This window comes from Lates calcarifer, linkage group LG4 (genome assembly GCF_001640805.2).
Source record: "Lates calcarifer isolate ASB-BC8 linkage group LG4, TLL_Latcal_v3, whole genome shotgun sequence".
NCBI classification, from domain to species: Eukaryota; Metazoa; Chordata; class Actinopteri; family Centropomidae; genus Lates; species Lates calcarifer.
Genome location: NC_066836.1, coordinates 3,438,380 through 3,459,271, shown reverse-complemented (window position 1 = coordinate 3,459,271; position 20,892 = coordinate 3,438,380). Strand labels below are relative to the sequence as shown.

Here is a 20,892-nt window from a genome sequence, read left to right as displayed (position 1 = left end):
ACAACTTGACTGATAAATGAAGTGATTAACTTGCAAAACCCATGAACAATTATGGATTTAACACAAAATACACTAATAATGTTGGGAACAGGGATAAATGAAAAGGGAAGGTGGTGGCGTAAGTGATTAAGTCATAATATTGAAGCATTTTCCTTCTCAGGAGATGTCAGATCTCAGCTGCTGAGATCTGACCATTTGTCTCTGTTTGTCTCTCACACCCTCCATAATCCCTCCATACTGTAGTTTAAATTTGGAGGGTGCCAACCCCACACTGAGGGTATTATGGCGAGCCCTTCTAAATTGCCACTTGTTCTCCTGGCGTCATTAAGACCCTGGAACGACAGGAGGCCCTGGTCTTAAATTGCTACCACTGGAAACAGCAGTGGCATGTTTATAATTGCACTCTTTCTTAGCAGCAATGACGTTTTCTTTGTGGTAAACATGCTCCTTAGTACGGCTCTGGTCCTGCACAGACTGGAGGATTCATTAAGAGCTGTGACGACAGCATCTGAGCTCAGTTAACTCCGAGTCGTTGGCTGTGTTTTATGAGCGGCTTTCACCTCAGAGGGAGCTCGTCAACGAGGCTGTTCTGATGGCAGAAACAGTGACGAGGTGGGAAATGTAACCATGCTGAAAGCGATTAGTGTTCCATTGGTGTTTGGCCTTCAGGAGTGAGCTGTGGCAAACAGAGGTGACATGCCGCACCTCTCTACCTCTGACTACCTCTGACTGGTCATTTTAAACACATTAACTCTTGTTCTTATTTGAGCAATATGTAATTAGTCAAAGTAGTTGTTCAGGACGATTTAAACTGCTTTTTGAATCAATATTACCACATTTTTACAATCACCTCCACCATCTTTGCAGTGTTTAAACTTAATTCCAATTTCGTCATGTCAGTGCAGAGCACTGTGTGTATTGCTATTCAGGCAAAAGCAGAAATTGAGTATATATGGCTGGTCTGGCAAATTAAGGTCAATTAATGTTAACTCAAGGTCCACTTATTAACTATTTCCAGATCCAGAGTCCCTCAAAATAAGCAGCACAAAACTAACTCTTGCATTCTTGACTTTTATCTAATTGTCTTCCCCAATTTATCACTCAAATCAAATATTCTTATGAAAAGCAAGAATCAACAAGAATGAGCCCTTTTCATAGAGCAGAACTTTTATCTTACTGTGTACAACAGTCACTTGTACAGCCTTGTACAAGCAGTGATCCTTCTTGTGGGTTATTTTATAAGCAACGTCTGCAAATGATTTGGTTGCTGGCTGGTAGCAAGGTTATATTCTCCACAGCTGGTATGAAGACAGCTAATGAAATAATGAGCCACAAAAAATCACATGTAAGTGGTAGATAACATCAGTGACACAAATGTTGCTGTGTGACTGAACAAATCTTCTTTAAATTTACACTGGGTGCCTTACAAACATGTCATCCACCCCATCAAATGGAGTCCTGAACATTTGGAAAGATCAGCTTCCCTTAAGTACTGTGCCATGAGTGTAAATGTTTTAAAAAGAGATAAGTAGCCTAGCATCTCTATAGTGCCTGGGTCTTGCCCTCTCCTTCTCAGGGAATTGGGGATTTGGCAGGTTTCCCTCATTTTAGTGGAGCTGGCCTTGTTTTTTTTTCTTCTTTTCTTTATACCGCTGGTAAACCTGTTGGCCCCTTTTTACTGCTGTCCTTTTACCTCAGAATACTTGGGGCAGTGAAGCTGGAAAAGCCATTTAGGATGGATATCAGATGATGTGTAACTTGGGCTTAAAATAACATGTAAGCAGTGTGTGAGTCTGAGGGCTCGGCTTATTTCCTGAAGGGTTTAAGTGGCCTCGTTTTACTCATTTGGTAAAAATCTGACTAATATACACATTTGTACAGACAGGTTAACAAACACTCAGTCTCTCTCACACACACACTCAGGAAGACACACACTCAGAAAAACATCCCACACACATATACACACATCTGCATAGACAGTAAACAGTCATCCACACACACATACACACTCTCTCTCACACACACACACATACACAAGTGTTCCCTGCTAATATTTACCCATGTACCCCTTAAGTAACAGCTTCCTGTGCATTTACTGTGTGTGTGTGTGTGTGTGTGTGTGTGTGTGTCTGTACCAGTGCGTGCAAATGCATGATAATTGACAATTTAATGGTTAATATGCGAGGCTATTTGTATATGGGCTCATAGATTACATGCAGGTGTTTTTATTTATTCATTTTGTGTACACCTTTGACAGTGTTTACAGCTTTAAGTCTTTTGGATGTGTCTGTAACAGAGCAGTAAATCTGCAATTTGGGAAATTCTCCCATTCCACCTTCAAAATGTGAGCACTGTAGAGAGTGTTGGCTGCTCTGCGAAGGTAGTGCACGTACATGCATTTGTACCTGGGGGATCGACACATTCCACAGGAAGGTGATGAGTTGACCTTGACCCAGACAAAACCTGGCAGAAACCTCCACCCACGCTGTTGAGCCACCCACACCCATTGTCAACCCAAATCCTTCTGTCCGTACACACACACACATATCAACAGGCTCACAGTAAACTGAGAGCGCCCCCGCCTATCCCAGACAGACAGGAGTGAATTATTGGGGTGAACATGGGTCGATGTGGGAGTGAAGGAGGAGGAGATCAGACGGTGTAAAGGGGGAAAAGGTGGGCGTGAGGAGGGAGAAGACGGGGAATAGGGAGAGAGAAGTTAAACAAGTGATAGGTAGGTAAGTGAGGGATGAATTTAATTTATTGTTATTTTAGCTTTACATGATTGAAATGCATTGTCACAGGAAAAGCTATATGGTACAGTTAGCAGTAACTGCAACCATCAGATAATTAATGACTTTCCCTCTGAAATGTAGATAGTGTGAATGCTAACATTGCTGCTGCGAGTTATATGCCTTTATTATTCTATATTTTCTTACCTTTTGTTGCATCAACTCAACATGTAACAGCATAACATATACATTCATAATATATAGCACTACAGTGACTGTAGTTCTACAACATCTACTACAATGTATATTTCAACTAGTGCTACTGGTTCATAGTAAATGATTATATCACAGGTGAGCATGAAGCATGTGTTTATGACAGTTCAGTTATCTCTCAGAGAGCACTACATCTCCTGAATGGCATTCCTGAAGCTGGAAGTGCAGCCCCTGTACAAACTCCAGGTATGTCACTTAGTGATGATAAAGCACACACCAGAGCATAATTAACCTTATCTCACCTCAAATAAGTCTGACAACAGGCGCATTTAGTGCAGCAGTCGACAAGGATTGCAGCTGCAAGAACCCTCATTTGTGAGATAGTGCTGTCAAAGGCTAACCAACCTGAGGAGAGATGGCTGTGAATGTTCAGACAGCCATAAAAATGTCAGTCTGTGTGGCTGACTAATGGAATTTAGTCTGCAAATGAGGGCAGTCATTTCACCTGATTGCAGTGCAATTCGTTCCAGGACTTATGTTCGACTACCATGCTTTAAATATTTTGATTGTATTTACATTGTGTCAAAATTACATAACTTGGTTGACTGAAAATTTAAAAAGATATGATTTAGATGATATGGAAATGATATTTTCACCACACTGTGGTGCATTTTTACACATTATGTTTTTAAAAACTGTCTAGAATGTTGAGTCTTTCTAATGGTTGCTGAGATTGATAATTGTGCTAATACACAAACTCCAAGTTGCCAGTTGTCAATCACCCATGACACTGTTACAAGTGGACAGGGAAGCTTTGTTTGTCTGTTTTTCTGCTGCGTTTTGCAGGACATTCTTTGGCAGTGTGAAGAGTAGTATGGCCCCTGAACTTGGCTCCACAGGTCACAGACGTTGACACAGACAGACACTCCTTTTCTTTCTGTCAAAGAGCCTTGAGCGCTTATGGCGCAGACGCTCCAAATTTAGAGACACAACCCTAAATACATAAAGCCTTTTATACCATACAGCAAGCAAACATTTCATCCTGCCCAGACAACAACCCACTAATCTCGGCATGCTGGAGGTAACTGTTTAGTTACCGTGGTAACGCTGTGTGTTGTGGCACTCCGCAGTGAAGACTATATAAAGACTTGGGGACTTAAATCAGTGTTTACATTGCAGGAAATAGATAAATACTATTTGACATGGCCTGTTAAAATGATGTAGGATCTGAGCTCTCTTCGCCCTTCATGGATGACTGACACCGTGGAAACCATCTGGAAGGTAAACTGACCATTACACTGTATGTTCTTATGGTAAGCCATATAGCATGGCTCTCTGTGTCAAGATTGAAAGCTTACAGGATATCGCCTCCATGTCTATGAGCATCTCTAGCTTCTGTGCATTTGCCAGAAATGCTGTGGGCTTTAATTCTCCGCAGTCTTACAAAACAAACAATTTGTCCCTGAGGATTTCACCTCTACAGGCAAGTGTTTTAAAAACATTTTTCACCTTTTTGTCCCTGACTTTTTACTTCTTTACCAGCTGGATAAAAGACAGTACAGAAGCTTGACAAGAACGATCTGTTTTTGCGATGCATTATCAAGGGTATATCTAAACCAACTATGAGCCATCATGCTGCAAGAGTCTGCAGGTGTTCAGTGGAACTGACCAGAAAAATGGGGACAGCTGAGTGAAGAGTGTGACTATAACTGTTCATTTTAAGCTACTGAATTGGAGCAGATTGATGACGTTGATTGCTTCAAATAAAATTCTGTCTCCTATGTTCATCATGTGAACATTTTACAGAGACATAACATTTAAAAAACATGAAAGAAGTAACATACTTGTTCTAAATATTGACTGGTGAGAGTTACTCAGAGCCAGTATTGGTCCATATACAGTTGCAAAGGGTGAGAAGGTATTCAAAAAGTCTGTCTGTGTTAGCTGACTGGCAGCTGGATAGACACAACACTGCCATGACTGAATGATGAACAGCAGAACCAGATAATATCTGGTTCACTGATTGAAAAAATAAATAAATAAACTCAAGGTACAGGCCTGTGCACATAAAGAATGTAAAGAGGGAGGTCAGCTCTGACTCTGAACAAACATTTTGGTGAAAATCATCCAATCATTAATGAAATCTGTTGCATCTGTTGTTCAGAGTGATGTGAGTCATGTTTTATGAATTTTGCTTGTTGTTCCCTTGTTGGTGGAATTGTTGAGTTGTCCAGGGCACTACTGTGTTTCTATGCTGAGAGACAATGTTAAGTAATAGTTTGACATTTTGAAGTATTTGCTTATTTGGTTTTGGAGAGCTACATGAGAGGGAAGATACCACTCTCATGTCTGTATGAGGCTTCACAATAAATATGGATCCACAGGAGGAACATCTGGCCTACCAGCAGCTCAAAACCTCTTTGAACCTAGTTATATCTTACTTGTTTGATTTGTACAAAAGCCATAGTGTAAAAATTGCATGTTTTGGTTTCACAGGGGAGTATGTGACGGACTATTTCTTGACTGGGTGCAGTGACTCCCTTAAGGATTGTCGTTGCTGTAAGGTTGACTGATAACCAGCAGAGACTTCAGGAAGTAATCCTTTGAAAGTACATGATTTTCAAGATGTGAAAAATACTTCTGAAACCAACTCAGTGTAACTCTATTTAGTTTATTTAACCTTTTATTGAAAAGGTCATTCATATTTTCCAAAGAGAAGCTGGAATGCACAAGAAATAGTTGAGACACAGATCTACAAGCACAGACTCACACTCCTGTTAATGGTCTTGAGACATTACTGGGGGGTCTTGTGTGTAAATGTATGATTGTAGGCCGGACTTTTCAGTGTCTTTGCAGTAATCCCACTGGCTAGCTGCTGTGGCTCTGGTGTGGATCTGGGAGCTCGGCATTGGGTTTCGCCGGCGGGTCTTTTGACCGGGCTCACAGGGGATGAGTGGAGATCCTGAGCGCTGCAGAGGCACTTATGAAGGACGCACATTGTTGCCAGCCCTGGGGAGAAAACTGAGCAGTCTGGCAACACAGGCGGAATTTCCTACTGTGATGTTATCTCACACAAGACATTTAGCTTCAGCCAAATGAAGGAGAGGGAGAGAAAGAGGCAAGAGGGAGGAGGGAGGAGGGAGAGGGTGGAGGCAGAGGGGGAGGCAGAGGGACAGAGAAAGATGGAGGACAGAGAAAAGTGAGAATAAATAAAAGGAAATTAGTTTAAGTACAGGCAATGGAGAGAGAGAATGTGAAGGGTAGATGAACAGAAAGAACAAAGGAATGAGCAAGGGAGAGGGTATGTACCTTTCTATCCACCCGGTTTTATGTACATTTTCAGTGTGCACAGAGAAACCTGAGTGTGGTACCTGCTTCTGTTTCCTCTGATGTATACAAAGCACTCATGTTGTTTTATCCTGTGTTGCTCTGTGAGATGGCAGCATCAGACCTGGCTCATATTGCATCTGAAAATACTCAGTTTTAAGCAGACAGAACAAGCATCGGTGATGCCAAACCATCACCAAAAACACACAGATACTATCAAAAAAGAGCACACATTTAATATGTTATAAGGTTGGTAGATTCACTTACTCTGAGCTGGCAATCAAACAAATGCTCATATTAGCAGAGATTTCTTTACACACAAATAATGCATAGCCTCAAATGAATAATTTTTTGATTCATTAATTAGAACAATTTTTGGATCCTGTTTTGGGAGCTCCCCTGTCATCATTGTGTGAGGGTGTGTGTGAATCAGAGTCAAAACTGTAAAACACTTTGTCCATTATGGTAGAATAGTGCAATGTAAGTCTTTAGAGTAGAGTATCATGCCACTTTGTCTATGCTACGGAGAAACTACATTTTCACATAGCCACAAGAGGTCTGTTGTCAGGACATGATAAATACAGACTTTAAGTATTGCCTCCCAATGAGCAGGGAGTCACCATTGGATTCCAAGTCCAACGCCTTAACCACTTGGCCATCACAGCTCAAATGTTTTTATCTGTGGAAAGCAAGTAAATGGTCCAAGCTGAACAAATGTCTGTTGTTTCTTTGTCTCATTTGTGCATAACCATATCAAACTGCTGGCTATTAAAATCATGTGGCACATTTGGATCGTCCACGACTTGACAACTTTCACAGTATTTTGTGAAAACCAGAGCGGCCAAACCTGTTCAGTACAATGGAGCATTGAAACCATATTGCAAAGAGTGGAATGGAAAGACCTTTGAACTGGTATTAGAGAGAGAACAATGCTATAGTCTAATGACCTTTGTAACGTAAGATTTCATCAGGTGAGCTGATTGGCTGAAAGTGCAATTTGAATCTTAAAGACTGCAAAACACATTTTGAGTAACATGTTGAGTGTGTTGTATGTGTCTGTGTTTGATTTTTATTCAAATAAATCAAGAAAAAGACTAAAGCTGCAAGTATGTATGTTAGCAGTCCAAGGTAGTTATCATAAGCGATACAATTATAGAACCTGTTCTGAGGCAATACCATGTGACTGGAGGTGTAAATATACACAGTAAACCCACATTTATGAGGGCATATATGCTTCCTGTTGTTGGGCAGTCAATCATAGAAAATGATAAGTGTTTTTATCAGGATCAGTATTATTATTGTCATTATTCTGAAAGCATTTCTTTATTAGTTTTATAATTTAATTCTTCCTAGATATTTTTGTAGAACGACCCATGTTTTTACTGATGGTTTATTTCAGCTCAACCAGGAAAGATTCTGTATTATAGGATTTAAAGATAAAATGAAGATAAAGAAAAAAAATCCTCATAAAAGACTGAACACAGCTTAATAAAAATTCCACAGGATTTAAATATTATCTGTCTTATCTCTCTGATTGAGCTGTGAGGGGAAAAAGTGACAGGATCAAATAATAAATTGTCTGGATTGCCTGGACGGCAGGAAACACTGGACAGACTGGTAAATGTTTTACAGGCGGCACTCTCAGTGAAGCTAACGGCTGAACTGCAGACTGAGATTTAAAAATTTAAAACGCTAGATAATGATTACCAAAGTGCAATCTGTCCTCAACTATTTCACACCTCAACTGTGGCTTTAAATCAGGAGATTGTTTCTGAAAAGCAAGAAACTCAGTATTTAAGATTTCCAACATGTTGAGAATCTTATCTGAAGTATTGCAATTTGTTAGGAAAACACTGACTGTTCTTTCAAAAGAATTGATTTGTTGTTGAATTTTTGCTCTACATAAGAGTAAGTGTCAATCATGCTTTTCAGCTGGTGAACATCAAAGCCTGAAACGAAACGGTTTCACAAAGTGTTTACTCCTGCCTTTGTGAGGAGACTATGCTGAAGCCAAAGCGACAGAGTGACATGTGACAGTAACGTTCTGTCATGTATAGGCCTACTGCATCTGACATTTAAAGGACATAGCTCCACATTCAAAGTGAAGACTGATCATCACACTGGCTCTAGGCCTTTTTTTTTGCTGCCGTAACATCAAAACCTTTGTATCCTCATGAGGCTGAACCTCTGATTTTTGGGAATGTATCACATGTTTTTCACTGGTTTCATGTTTGACCTCTACAGGACCAATCAGGTCACAGTGAGTAAAAACATAAAATAGTAATTCCAACTACAATTCAACTTAAAATTCATTGCACAGGTAAAACAATTCATCTAAAAGCTCACACCACATCCCTCCTGTCGAGCAAACCTGCTCAGCAGTAGTGTTCTGGATAATGATTACCAACCTGTAATCATTTATCACACAAACGTTGTTAATGTTTCCTTATGCTGTTTACTACATTATACTGTGCTAACTGCAAAGATAGAAGGAGATAACAGCATCTGCGTTTTGTGAGTCAGCATGGAAACCAACAGACCCCTGACAATATACAGAAATAAGTCAAATATTGTATTGTGTCAGTTTAATCTAAACAATAATTTGCATAAAAGTGAATATAATTTTTACTACTCTCTACTGCATTTCAGCCTTTAGTCTTTCTTCAGGAATGTTTTGTCACAGGAAAAATCCTTGGCTGAAAGAAAAGTAAGTGTTTAACAATAGTGTGTTGTAGCAATTTTTTTCTCTCATTCTGACTTGTCAAATGCAAATCTAACTAATAACATTAATGATGGCTGCATTCCATTTAGGTGTGTCAGTTCCTGGGCCCAGGTATTGTTCATGCTGGCTCACTGGCACACCTAAATGGAAAAGAGCCAACATTAATATTCTCACAGTTGTGTTTTTTGTCCGTTATGAGAATGAAGAAATGCTGTTTGATAAGTAGGAAGTGCAGTGAAAAGACACCATACCTGGTGTTTGGCAATAACGATGGAGACAAACTCAGTGAAATCAGGGAGTGATATTTCAGAGGTCATAAAGTATGTGATGATTAATTTTATGTTCAACCTCATCCATGTAGCTGGACCTGAACTGAGCTTCCATCTCTGTTCAAATGCAGCACATTTTAATGCAATAGTTGTGTATAGAACACAAAGATATGTGTAGGATGCAGTTAAGAAGTGTAAAAATTCTTGACTAAAGGTAAAACATGCATTTACCATAATGTAGGTAACTGCGACTTGTTACTTTTTTGACAGTTTCTTAGTGGCACTGAGCTGCTCCCAGATCTGAATGTGTGGAGCGGAGTGAAATCAAGGAAACAAAAAAAGCATGAGGGATTAGAGAACTTTTCCTGGATAAATAAGGGAAGGTTTGAAAAGCAACTCCAGGAAATCTGTGCTGCTTTGTGAGACATCCACATTTGACATATGACCTGTCAATCTAAGTCACAGTTGGACCTGATTAAGCTGATGAAACCAACAGAGAGCCACTTGAAACTGACACAGACACATTCCACTTTGTACGTGTCAGACATTGTTGTTCCAGCAGCAACAGGCTGACAGTCATATGAAGGCAGACGTTAAAGGCAGCTCCAAAAATAAACCATCTGAACAGGTCTTTGATACTCACTCTTTCAAAAACTTGCCAATGAGGTGAGATAAGTTCACTTCTTTCCAGTACAAATGAACTTGAATAAAAAAAAAAATGTGTTGCATCATGTGGCATCATCTCGACACCTGAGCAGTGATCTGCATATCTGCAAAATATTTTATTTAAACTAAACAATTTTACTTGGTTCATTTGAAAACACAACACTGATTAAACTATTTCTGCACATCCATACCTGTAGCAACCTTTGTCATGGACTTCATGAACAAAACTGGGTGAATGAAACACACAGGCAACATATACCTAATAATGTAATATAGGGCATATATTACAGTAACTAAATCACTTAAAGAACACATGACTACCCTTAGGATATTGATTTGAAATGTACAGGATACAATGTGAACCCATGTAATGTCAATACTGAAATGATGTGTGATGTGTTCAGTGAATAAACAGTCATTTAGCACTAAGCTGCGTGCAGTGTGATTTCTGGTGGTGGTGTGGATTAAAATGTGGTGTCCATGATCAACACTGGATCAAATTATCCTTTAAATATCTTGAATGCCTGAGAATCCATTTTCTTTTTTCCTTTTGAAGCACCTCAGATTAGTGGGTGCCAAGTTAGATTTATTAAAATTACCACTTGGACCTTGGTGTGGATCTATACGGTAGAGAAACATAAGCCCAGTCTTTAGTTAGGCATTACTGGGGAAAAGACTTTTAAACTCATTGTGACAGTACAGTATTTGATAAGATACTTGACTTTCATTGCATATTGGTCTCTATGGTTGGTAATAATGTTAATGATCTAGTTATTTTAGATTAAACCCTGTTGCAGCATTCATTGTTATGTGAATGGATACTTGTTGCCGTGTGTGAGTTGAGTGAAGAGGCCCGGTCCTGGTCGACTTAGCCGTGTGACACGCGATAGGGTCCAAATCCAAAGTGGAATGGCTGCAGGCTTCAACCTGCGCTTAAGAGGGTCACTGCCGAACAAAGGGGGTTCAGTCACTAGCTGAGAGGCTGCACTCACTGAAAGGAACATGGGGCCAAGGCAGTGTGAGAGTGTGTGTGTGTGTGTGTGTTTGTGTGATTGAGAGAGAGTGAGCATGTTGCAGGTTGGAGTTTCAATTCAACAAATGTTTCAAGAAGAGAAATGTGCGTCTCATTTGTCTTAAATGACATGCCTCCTGTCTCTTCCCCGTGTCTGAGATCCTCCATCTTAAGACATCAGGAAAAGATGCGAAGAAAGAGGAATCCATGAAATATGTATTCAGAAATGAGCTATTCTTCTCTCTGAGGTGTTATCAGAGGTGACATGTGTGGTGTCTTTTGCTGACTGTTAGTTTGCAGAGATGATGTGACATCTTCCCTAAATGATAACAAGGGTGGCCAGTAACTTGTAATGCTGCTACATTGGTACTGATGTTTTTTTACATGACAACATGACAAATCTAATGGTTCCGTCATTTCATTCAGACCAACACTGAACCTCACAGTATATCCAGAGAAGAAATCATACATAAAATGTGGCAAGAATCAGAAAAACTGCTTTTATTATGTGTCTGTCTGACAAAACTGAAGTATTGTGGTGATGCACTTGTGATGCAGCCAGAGCAGCTGCACCATCCAGTGACTTTGTGATGAAGAAGTGTCTCTGTCCAACAGTCTGCTTCTCCATCGCTGTGGCATGTGTCAAATTTGACACCTGTAGCACAGGATGTGTCGAACAGACAAAAGAGGTCTGAAGCCCTTTTCAGACACGTACATGACATTCCTGGTCTCATGTGTCCGTTAAAATATATCCAGCACATTTACAGAATGAACTGCACGCTCCTGTGTTATTTGGCACTAGCTGGGAGAGAGAGAGAGAGAGAGAGAGCAGTGAGTTAAAAAAGCTATGATAAAGAGGAAGAGGAGTGTTTTCTCTCGTCTCAGGCTACATCGCTGATTGATTTAAAACTTATTTTCTCACTGAAAACTTAAGGACCATCAGGAGCCTAAGGGAGACTTGCACCTGCCTCTAATTTCGTTCATAATAGATGGTGATTTGGATAATAAATTTATTACTGTCATCTGAGAAGACAGTACAAAACATGCACTTAATCTCCCTCTCTCTCCCTCCCTCTCTCTCTCTCTGCATGTTTAACCTTGTGCTGTTGCAGTCTTTACACTGGTCTGATGGCATTCAATTCAGACTTGTGCCATGTTGAAAGACCTAGTAAGATTGTGTGTTGTTGTGTTTATGTGTATGAAATTCACAGTTTTTTGGTTAAACTAATGAAATGATTTATTATATATGTTATATATGTGTGACCTTGTTCTGCTATATTCATGGAATCCAAAAACTGGGAGCCCACTATACTTGTTGGGTCAGCTTTGTGGGGACCATAATGTTGGACCCTCCAAATTTAAATGGCTGTCTGAGGGTTAAGACTTGATTTTAAGGTTGGGAAAGAATGAGGTTTAGGTTAGGGTTAGGGTTAGGGAATCAGTTGTGATGGTTAATGTTTGGGTATGCGGCTAGGGAATTAAGTCAGTGATGGGTCCCCACAATGATAGGTGCACAAGGGCGTGTGTGTGTGCTTGTGGAAGCCAAACATTTACTACCACCATCGAAGTGTGGCTGAAATTTTCACAGGTTAAATTCTTGCCAAAAGACAAACATTGTCCAGTTAGAGTTTTTCCAAAGTGTTTGAAAATGTTATGCAGTGCTTTTTGTCCAGAAGTGCATCTTGAGAAAATCAATTCAGACACCTTAAAAAGCCTTTTATTTTTGAATTATTTATTCCTTTTGTGTGTCAGGTCACACCTGCCATCTCTCCTGTTGAGTGAGTATTGTGCTGTACACTGAATTCATCCAAGAATGCTGCATTTCTCAAGAGGACGGATTGACATGAAGTCTTTCATTCGGTCAGTGATATCTGTTGTCTTGGATATTCCTTGTCTGAGTAGATCATACAGAGGCTCAGCTTTCGCAATAAACTCCCCTTTCCATGAGAACACTCAAAATCCCCAGACATGACTGAAACAATATCTGTACTATTCTTGAGGAATAATACAGTAAATGTTCCCATACAGTCGAGAGCTGCAAACTGTGCCTTGCTCGCCTTTATTGAGGTTCTGTCTAAACCCAAACTCTTGTAGTCTCTGTTATATTACTTCCCACACTGTTTTGGCAGAAAGGCTACTCAAATCGAGGAATATTTCACCTCTTGAACCAAATGTGAAGTGCCAAACCTGCGAAACACAGCGGCTGCCTCGGCTTTTCACTCCCTCTGGCACACATCATTCAATGTCAGGCCATTTCCCACGCCAAATAGGCTTAGAAAGCTATAAAAAGAGAAGAAAAGAAAAAAGTCCTGTCAAGTTTTTCCACTTGGTTTTGTTCTCTTTTTCTGCCTCTGTGTTTTTTCACCTCGGTATGTATTTGTCCCCTTTTCTTTTCTCCTTTTCCCTCCCTCCTCCACCTCCTCCCCCTCCTCCTCCTGAGTACGTCTAACATGTCATTCTTCGTCTTTTGTACCTACAGGCCTTTTTCCCTATTGAACTCCCCACCCTCTCCACTCCTTTGGCTCTCCCTTTCCCTCTCAGGGGCCTAATTATGAGCCGGCATTAAATAAAAACATTTATATTTCTCCAAAAAAAGGCTTCTCTCTGTGCTTTCTGTGGACAATGAGGGCTTGTGATTCTCCCCTCCCTCCTGCACCCTCTTTCTGTCTCTTTCTCCTCTGAGTGGCCATTCACTGGGGGTCTCTGTCTCCCTTTGTGATTGGCTCGCTCTAGGACTCCTAGGGGGCAGTAATTGTGTCTCATTAAGTCTTACAGTAGTCGTGAGGGGAGTGTAGCGGGGTGGGAAGTGAGGGGGAGTTTGCCGCACAAGGCCCTGCAATTAGAAATCCCAGAGAGCTTGAATGGGAGCCCTAATCAGGCCACAATGGCTGGGGCTCCCTGCCATTTAGGCCAAAAAGGAAGTGTTGCCATTGTCCAAACACACACACACACACACATGCAGAGAGACACACACACACCAGGAATGCATGCAGCACAGTGGGGATGGATGTACTTGTGTGGTGGCGTCATCCCGGAGGCCAATTTGGAGAGACGGGGGGACGTAAGAGAGCTTTTCACTGCCTCAGTCACAACACACACATTCATGGGCTCAGAACATTGTGCACACACACACACACACACACACAGGTGCAGGCACACACACACACACACACTTTTCCACCCATACTGAAGCTAAAAGGGGTCTCATTAGTGATGTTCAGGACGAGCTGGGAGTTTGCTTTCTGTTTGCTCATTTGTCGCCCTGTGATTCCTCCCACTGCACACCGGAGTTTTTCAATTTTTGTGTGAAAAACATTTTCTGCAAGATGCATATTTCAGTGTCTTAGCGAAGCAGCAGCGGGGTAATAAAATCAGCATGTTGTGTTGTGGCGGATACATAAATAACCCATGCACATCGTCTCTGTGGAAATTCAGTAAATTTCAGTGTCTGTGAAATAAAAAAAACACATACAAATAATGATATTCCACCACCATCTGTCTCTAAAAGGGAAATGCAATGGAAAGTAAAAACTTTGCAAAGCCTTCCTTTTTTTTTATCTCATAATAGGAGCAGAAAGTGGGTCTCTTTTCCTCCGTTTATCTGTGTAGCGTTCCCAGGAGAAACAGTGGCTACCCCTCCTTATCTTTGTTACCGCCGAGTGCTGCAGTGGATTATGAAGTGGATTATGCAAATGCCTCACAATATATTCATATTAACAAAGGTTGAGGTTCATGCGCCCGTGCCCGGAATTTATGAATACACAAAAAAAAAAAAAAAAAAAAACCTGAATTGGCTGGAATGTGTTATCATTTAATGAAAATTAACTTGGTTCACAGTATTGTATGGTGTTTTGGCTCATTTGTTAATTTGTTGAATTAGCTGCCTCTGTAAAATGGAGTGATATCCAATTTAGCCCATTGTTTCAATTATTTTTAGGGTGTTTTAGTGTAGCTCAATAACTGATATGCCTGTAGGTATTATACGTGTATAATTGCATGGATTTTTTTCCTTACCTTTTACTCCATTGTGTCATGGAAGAATTAATTCTCTGTCACATTGTTGGAGGTTGTTGATATTGATCCAAATGTGGAATCCTCTCCAGTTCATTGTTTTTAACATTCAACCAATCAACTGCTCGGATCAAAGTAATATATGTTTTTCTCTTCATTTGGAGTTTTTTGGAAAATCTTGTCGAGCTGAACAACCCTTCATCATTTGGCTAGGATCTGCTCTGAATCCACTCAGTGCTGACCTGCACTGGGTGGCTTTTTACCTGCAGTGAAAAATGAAGGTCATACAACAGCTAATCTATTTTACATTCAGCATATGCAAACAAAATTTGCAGCTCATCTTCTAGATGGTCTGGATCTGGAAATATTAACAGCTCCAGGAGGACTTTATTTAGTGATATGCAGGTCAACAGATGTTATAATGTCTAAGTTAAAACTGGCCTAATACTGTATGTTTGTGAATGTTGGTTACATGTTTAGGTTAAAACATAACATTTTACACATGGAGATAAACACAAATGACATGCAACTGTAATATGTAGTATCTGGTCTAATGACGTGAAAATTACAAAATCAGTATCCACTTGGAGCCAGGTTTTGGAACCTTTGAGTTTTGTTGATACAAAAGCATAAATGCTGCTGGATAGTGATGAATGAAACAAGTGGCCACAATTTCATCATGGAGTTGCTTCATTCAAAGACAAGAAAAGATGTTATAATGCAATTAAGAAAATTACAGGCAGTTATGCAAGTTGTGATTCATCTGAGGTCCTTTGCTTCAACTCATCAGTGTGTTTAAAGAAACCAGCAATGAATTTCCAGAAGTAAGGAGCAGCATGAGATAAAATAGGCAGAGACATGAGATACAGTATGCTCAGATAATGTACTGTATAGGCCACTGAATACTGACATCACTAATATCAGGTCATCTGTACTTGTGAAGTTGAGCAGTTAATAACAACCCCGACATCCTTGAAGATAAAGGTTACAGGTTAAAGTCACAAGTTCAAACCTGCAGATTGGCTGGGAAGCAGGGTGTGGAAAGTCAACAGGAAACACTGTGGACTGTCCTTCAGCAAGGCATTCCAATGTCAGCCAAGCAAAACTGAAAAAAGCTTTAAAGCTGCATATCTATCTATATACTGTATATCAGGATTTTCTAACACTGGCTAGCATTAGCCACTATAAACAATTGGTCATACCAGACCAGTAAGTAAGAGTGTAGTAAAACTCAAACTGAGTGTACTGATTGAGCAAAGGCGTGTTTTATTGCTCATGGATTAAATTTTTTATTTGCAGAAAGGATGAGTGTGTTATTTACTCTTTCAAAAGTTATATGGTCTAACTTAAAAGCAAACTGGAGCTGTAACCTCGTAAAATCAGCCGTCTTTACATTCTGTTACACTTCAGGCACTTTACTGGCACTCCCATTCAGAGCATGATGAATGAGGGAGAGTCTGCACACTCTTATCTGCTGCCAAGGTGTGCAAGTTTATTTGTATCTAATCACAGGTGATGCTTTGAGTGAGCTGCTCCTCAGTCTTAAAGTCTGTATTTTAATCTGCACCTGTCGTTGTTGAGATCCATGTATGTGTGTGTGTCTTTTTTTGTTCTTTTCCACTGCCTTATCTGAGCAACATTCACTGACTAAATGGCTAAAAGTTTGCTGTCAAGGACGCTTCAGCAGATTTTTTGGCTACTTAAGAGCACACACAGACCTTCCAAATGTTACTTCATTTGCACTCTCAGTAGCCATCTGTGTATTCTGTTTTCTCACAGGGTCACTATCAGCGCCAGTCCCACTGTATCATTTTCCACGCTGAGAATGATTTGCCTACAAATTTCATGATCTCATGCCAGATTACATTACAGCCCTGTGTATTTCTGTGTGCTGGAGCTGAATGGCTGACCAGCTCAACCAGTATGACTGGGAACTCTATGCATTGGAGGGAGCGTAATGAGTTTCATCTCCACAACATGGAGAGCAGTCTGGGTGGCAGTGGCAGGGACGAATCTAATGGCTAATTGGTGTTGTCAGCATTTTAAACACAATTAATGACAGTTCCTTCTCTTCTTTCCCTTAACTAATTGTAGGTGATAATTATTGTTTGGGACCTAATTTACACAAATAATTAACAGATGTATGCTGGCCTACTTGATTCTTTGCAAATCCCTGCACCATTGTATTGTTAATTGGGCTGAATGTAAGCAGATACTCTGATGCGTCCCCCCCCTCCTTCCTCGCAGCTCCTCACTGAATACAGTCCTAAGCCTCTGAATAAACAACTTCAACTTAAGGAGGTGTGTTCCTCCTAAAGCCCAGATTGAATTTTACATTGTTTGCCCGGTTAAGTGAAGTTTAAAAAAGGCGATGAAAAGTTTGTTTATTGGAGCATTTACGACAAAGCTAACAGTGCTATAATGACCATCTGAACAGAAACACACACAGTTTAAAAGTTAAAGGACGTTAAGTAAATTACAGTATATATTGAGGATACTGCACAAACACTTTAAACTTGTGTGATGCTAATAATTCTGATCTTTAATGTCTATTATTTTCCATATTTTTCAGAATACACTTTATTCTGCATTCTACTTGCAACCTACTACATAAAGCTAATTATCTTGTTCTTATTTTTCTTATTTTAGTACTCTTCATTCTGCATCCTACTCAACCTATTTCCCCTAGTTTAAACTTTTCAGTTCAGTTCAAAGCTCACAATATCTTGGTTTAAGATGATTACTTTAAAATTAAAAACAAACATACCACTACAGTTAAAGGATAATAATATAATACAATAATAATGTCTAGCATCTCGAATTTCTGAAAGTTCATTACTTACATCAAGTATTTCTCACTAATGTCTGAAAATTTGTTTTGTAGCAACAGAATAATTATCATTTAACAGAGAACTTACATTCTGCTAACCTTACAGGCAGAATCTTGTTTGACACGAGCAAATGTCTGTAGATTACAGAATGTTTAGCTCGTTTTTTAAAAAGGGAATTTTTGGAGTGCATTACTTTACATCTACAGTACAGGCAGCCAGACAGGGCAACATTCTCCTGAGCTAATCACATAAAATACTGTGAGACTGCCACATTTCCACCAAGCAGTTTCCCAAGTCACAATAAAGTCATGAATCATGCTTGTGATGGCTATCTGTGAGGGGTTTCCCACCCTGCCACAAAAAGAGGGCTTAGCAGAGAGGCAGCGTGTTCTCAGTCATTGTCTCTGGTCCTGGACCACCCGTTCCCCCTCGCTGTCCCACTGTCAGTCAAACAATACAACGCTGCAACTCCTACTTTGGCCCCAACCCCCAACCTATTTACTAGGCCAGCCCCTCCCTGCTCCCACCACCCACACTCTGGACACAAGGAGTGGTGACATGGTATGTTTTTAGTAGTGAATGTGGACTATTAGTCAACAGCTGGGCCACGATTCATTCAGAGGGTAAGTCAAGTCAAGTCGAGACATGGTGGCTTTGCATAAGCATGTTGCAACAGAGGGCAAAGGACATGAATATAGAACAACAGGGCAAGCCTGCATTTTTCAGTTTTAACAAAAGATTACAATGACACAAAACAAGCACGAGATAACCATTCCACACTTAAATATCCTCAACATATGACATTTTTGTTGTGTTTTACACAAGATACAAGGGGCCAAAACTCATCTGATATATATGACATTATCATAGATATATGGTTTCATCGTGTATTTGATCAAATATGCATAAAGAACTTCAGAGCAGTAAACTGCGTTGTATGTATACTTGTATGTATACTCTAGCTTTTCTCAGCTAGAGTTTTATAGAGTTTTGTTGTATGAGTTTACAGTGAAAAAACCTATGTACATCCCTTCGATAGCTCAGTTGGTAGAGCGGAGGACTGTAGGAGAGCAGGACAGTGCTGACATCCTTAGGTCGCTGGTTCAACTCCGGCTCGAAGGAAGAGGTTTTTGTAGATGTAGCTGTTACATAGTTTGTCATAGATATGTGGTTTCATAGTGTATTTGATCAAATATGAAGAAAGAATTTCAGAGCAGTAAACTGCTGGTAAATTTACTGAGCCTGTAAATGTTTCATTGGCAGTGTTGTATGTATACGTTTTTTTTTTCTGTAATATATTTTGTTCAGCAGTATACAGTGAGAGACACAAACACATCCCTTCGATAGCTCAGTTGGTAGAGCGGAGGACTGTAGGAGAGCAGGACAGTGCTGACATCCTTAGGTCGCTGGTTCAACTCCGGCTCGAAGGAAGAGGTTTTTATAAGTGTAGCTGTTACAGCAAATATGTGTCCAACAAATAAAACAAATGAACTTCTCCTTCATCCACCTTACAGAGCATTTTCATAGTGCCCACAAAGTCACTAAATCTTCAGGGTCTGTCCCACCATGCCAGTGATTTGGCTCTGTGACTACCCCTGCTGCTGACTCAGAAGGTGGATGTGTTCATATCCTTTATACAGAATGGTGAAGCAGAATAACAGCACAACATTCCCACCATGAGCTGTGTAAAAGAGGCTAATGCAGTCACTAAATCACCAACGTACTGTATATACAGTAACATACATGTTACATTACATGTTTTATTGGCAGCATTGTACAATGATATTTACTCTTCTAATTTTACTGCTACTGTCATCTTTAACAACAATGTGCATTGTTCAGCGGTCTACAGTGATAAACCCACACACATCCCTTCGATAGCTCAGTTGGTAGAGCGGAGGACTGTAGGAGAGCAGGACAGTGCTGACATCCTTAGGTCGCTGGTTCAACTCCGGCTCGAAGGAGGAGGTTTTTATAAGTGTGGCTGTTACAGAGAATATATGTCTATGAAGTAAGACAAGTCTATGCATTGTACATCTTTTAGAGAATTTCCATAATGTCAGTGAAGTCCGTATACAGTAAATAGGTAAAAGCATACTGTCCACAGCAAAACCTGGAGCCCATACATACAGGCTGTATTTGGAAAATATGCAAAACGTAAACTGTTGTACTGGCAGCACTGTATACTATACACTGATATATATGACATTATCATAGATATATGGTTTCATCGTGTATTTGATCAAATATGCATAAAGAACTTCAGAGCAGTAAACTGCGTTGTATGTATACTTAAGCTTTTCTCAGCTAGAGTTTTATAGAGTTTTGTTGTATGAGTTTACTGACATTGTCAACTTAAACAATAAGATTTTTTTTTGTAGATGAAGCTCCTACGAAAGACATGTGTCCAGCAAATAAAACATGCAGATGCTTTTACTATTTCCATTGACTAAACTTGAATAAAATTTATTGTATTACTGTCCTCTTTAATGATACTGTGTTTTTGATGAGCAGTACAGGGTATAAAATAGGGCTGGGTGAAATGGCCAGTTATACTGAACATTTATCAACCATTTGTTTATTTTTATTCAGGAAAAATATTTCATTTCAATTATTGCTACTGTTTTATCACACAGCCCTCATGTGAAATAAGTGTCTATTGTAGGTGTAGCTGACAGAGAACTGCACAGTGAAATTGTCCCAGGGCTGAAAGAGCACCATAACATCTGCCTAACTTAACACAGACGCACTTTCTCTCAGCAGTGGGTAATTATTGACTTGGACGCACACAGTAAAGCATTTTACCAAATCTCCTCAATACTGCAGTTGGTAGAGTGGAACACTGTAGAAGAACAGAATGTTACTGACATCCTTAGGTCACTGGTTTGATTCCCACTTGAAAAAGAAGACTTTTGTGGCTGCATCTGTCACCGTGACAAACGGACGTACTTGGGTTTGCATCCAGCTGACAGAGTATTTCCATAGAGTTATTTATCAGGCATGTGAATAATTTCCATGACTGAAACCTAGCCTAACCAATACTTCTGCAGGTCAATGATATTGCCTAATATGAGTTCATCACAGATGTATGGTTTCACCATGTAATTGA

At 40.0% G+C, this 20,892-nt stretch overlaps 3 non-coding genes across 3 annotated transcripts; all 3 read left to right on the top strand.

The window, feature by feature from the left end:
• Positions 1-18,812: 18,812 nt before the first annotated feature.
• Positions 18,813-18,905, top strand: trnay-gua (transfer RNA tyrosine (anticodon GUA)). The gene is made up of 2 exons: positions 18,813-18,849; positions 18,870-18,905. It is a non-coding gene; the product is annotated as a tRNA-Tyr (tRNA).
• Positions 18,906-19,120: 215 nt separating this feature from the next.
• On the top strand, positions 19,121-19,213 carry trnay-gua (transfer RNA tyrosine (anticodon GUA)). The gene is made up of 2 exons: positions 19,121-19,157; positions 19,178-19,213. It is a non-coding gene; the product is annotated as a tRNA-Tyr (tRNA).
• Positions 19,214-19,654: 441 nt separating this feature from the next.
• trnay-gua (transfer RNA tyrosine (anticodon GUA)) lies at positions 19,655-19,747 on the top strand. Its single transcript has 2 exons — positions 19,655-19,691; positions 19,712-19,747. It is a non-coding gene; the product is annotated as a tRNA-Tyr (tRNA).
• The last annotated feature ends 1,145 nt before the right edge of the window (positions 19,748-20,892 follow it).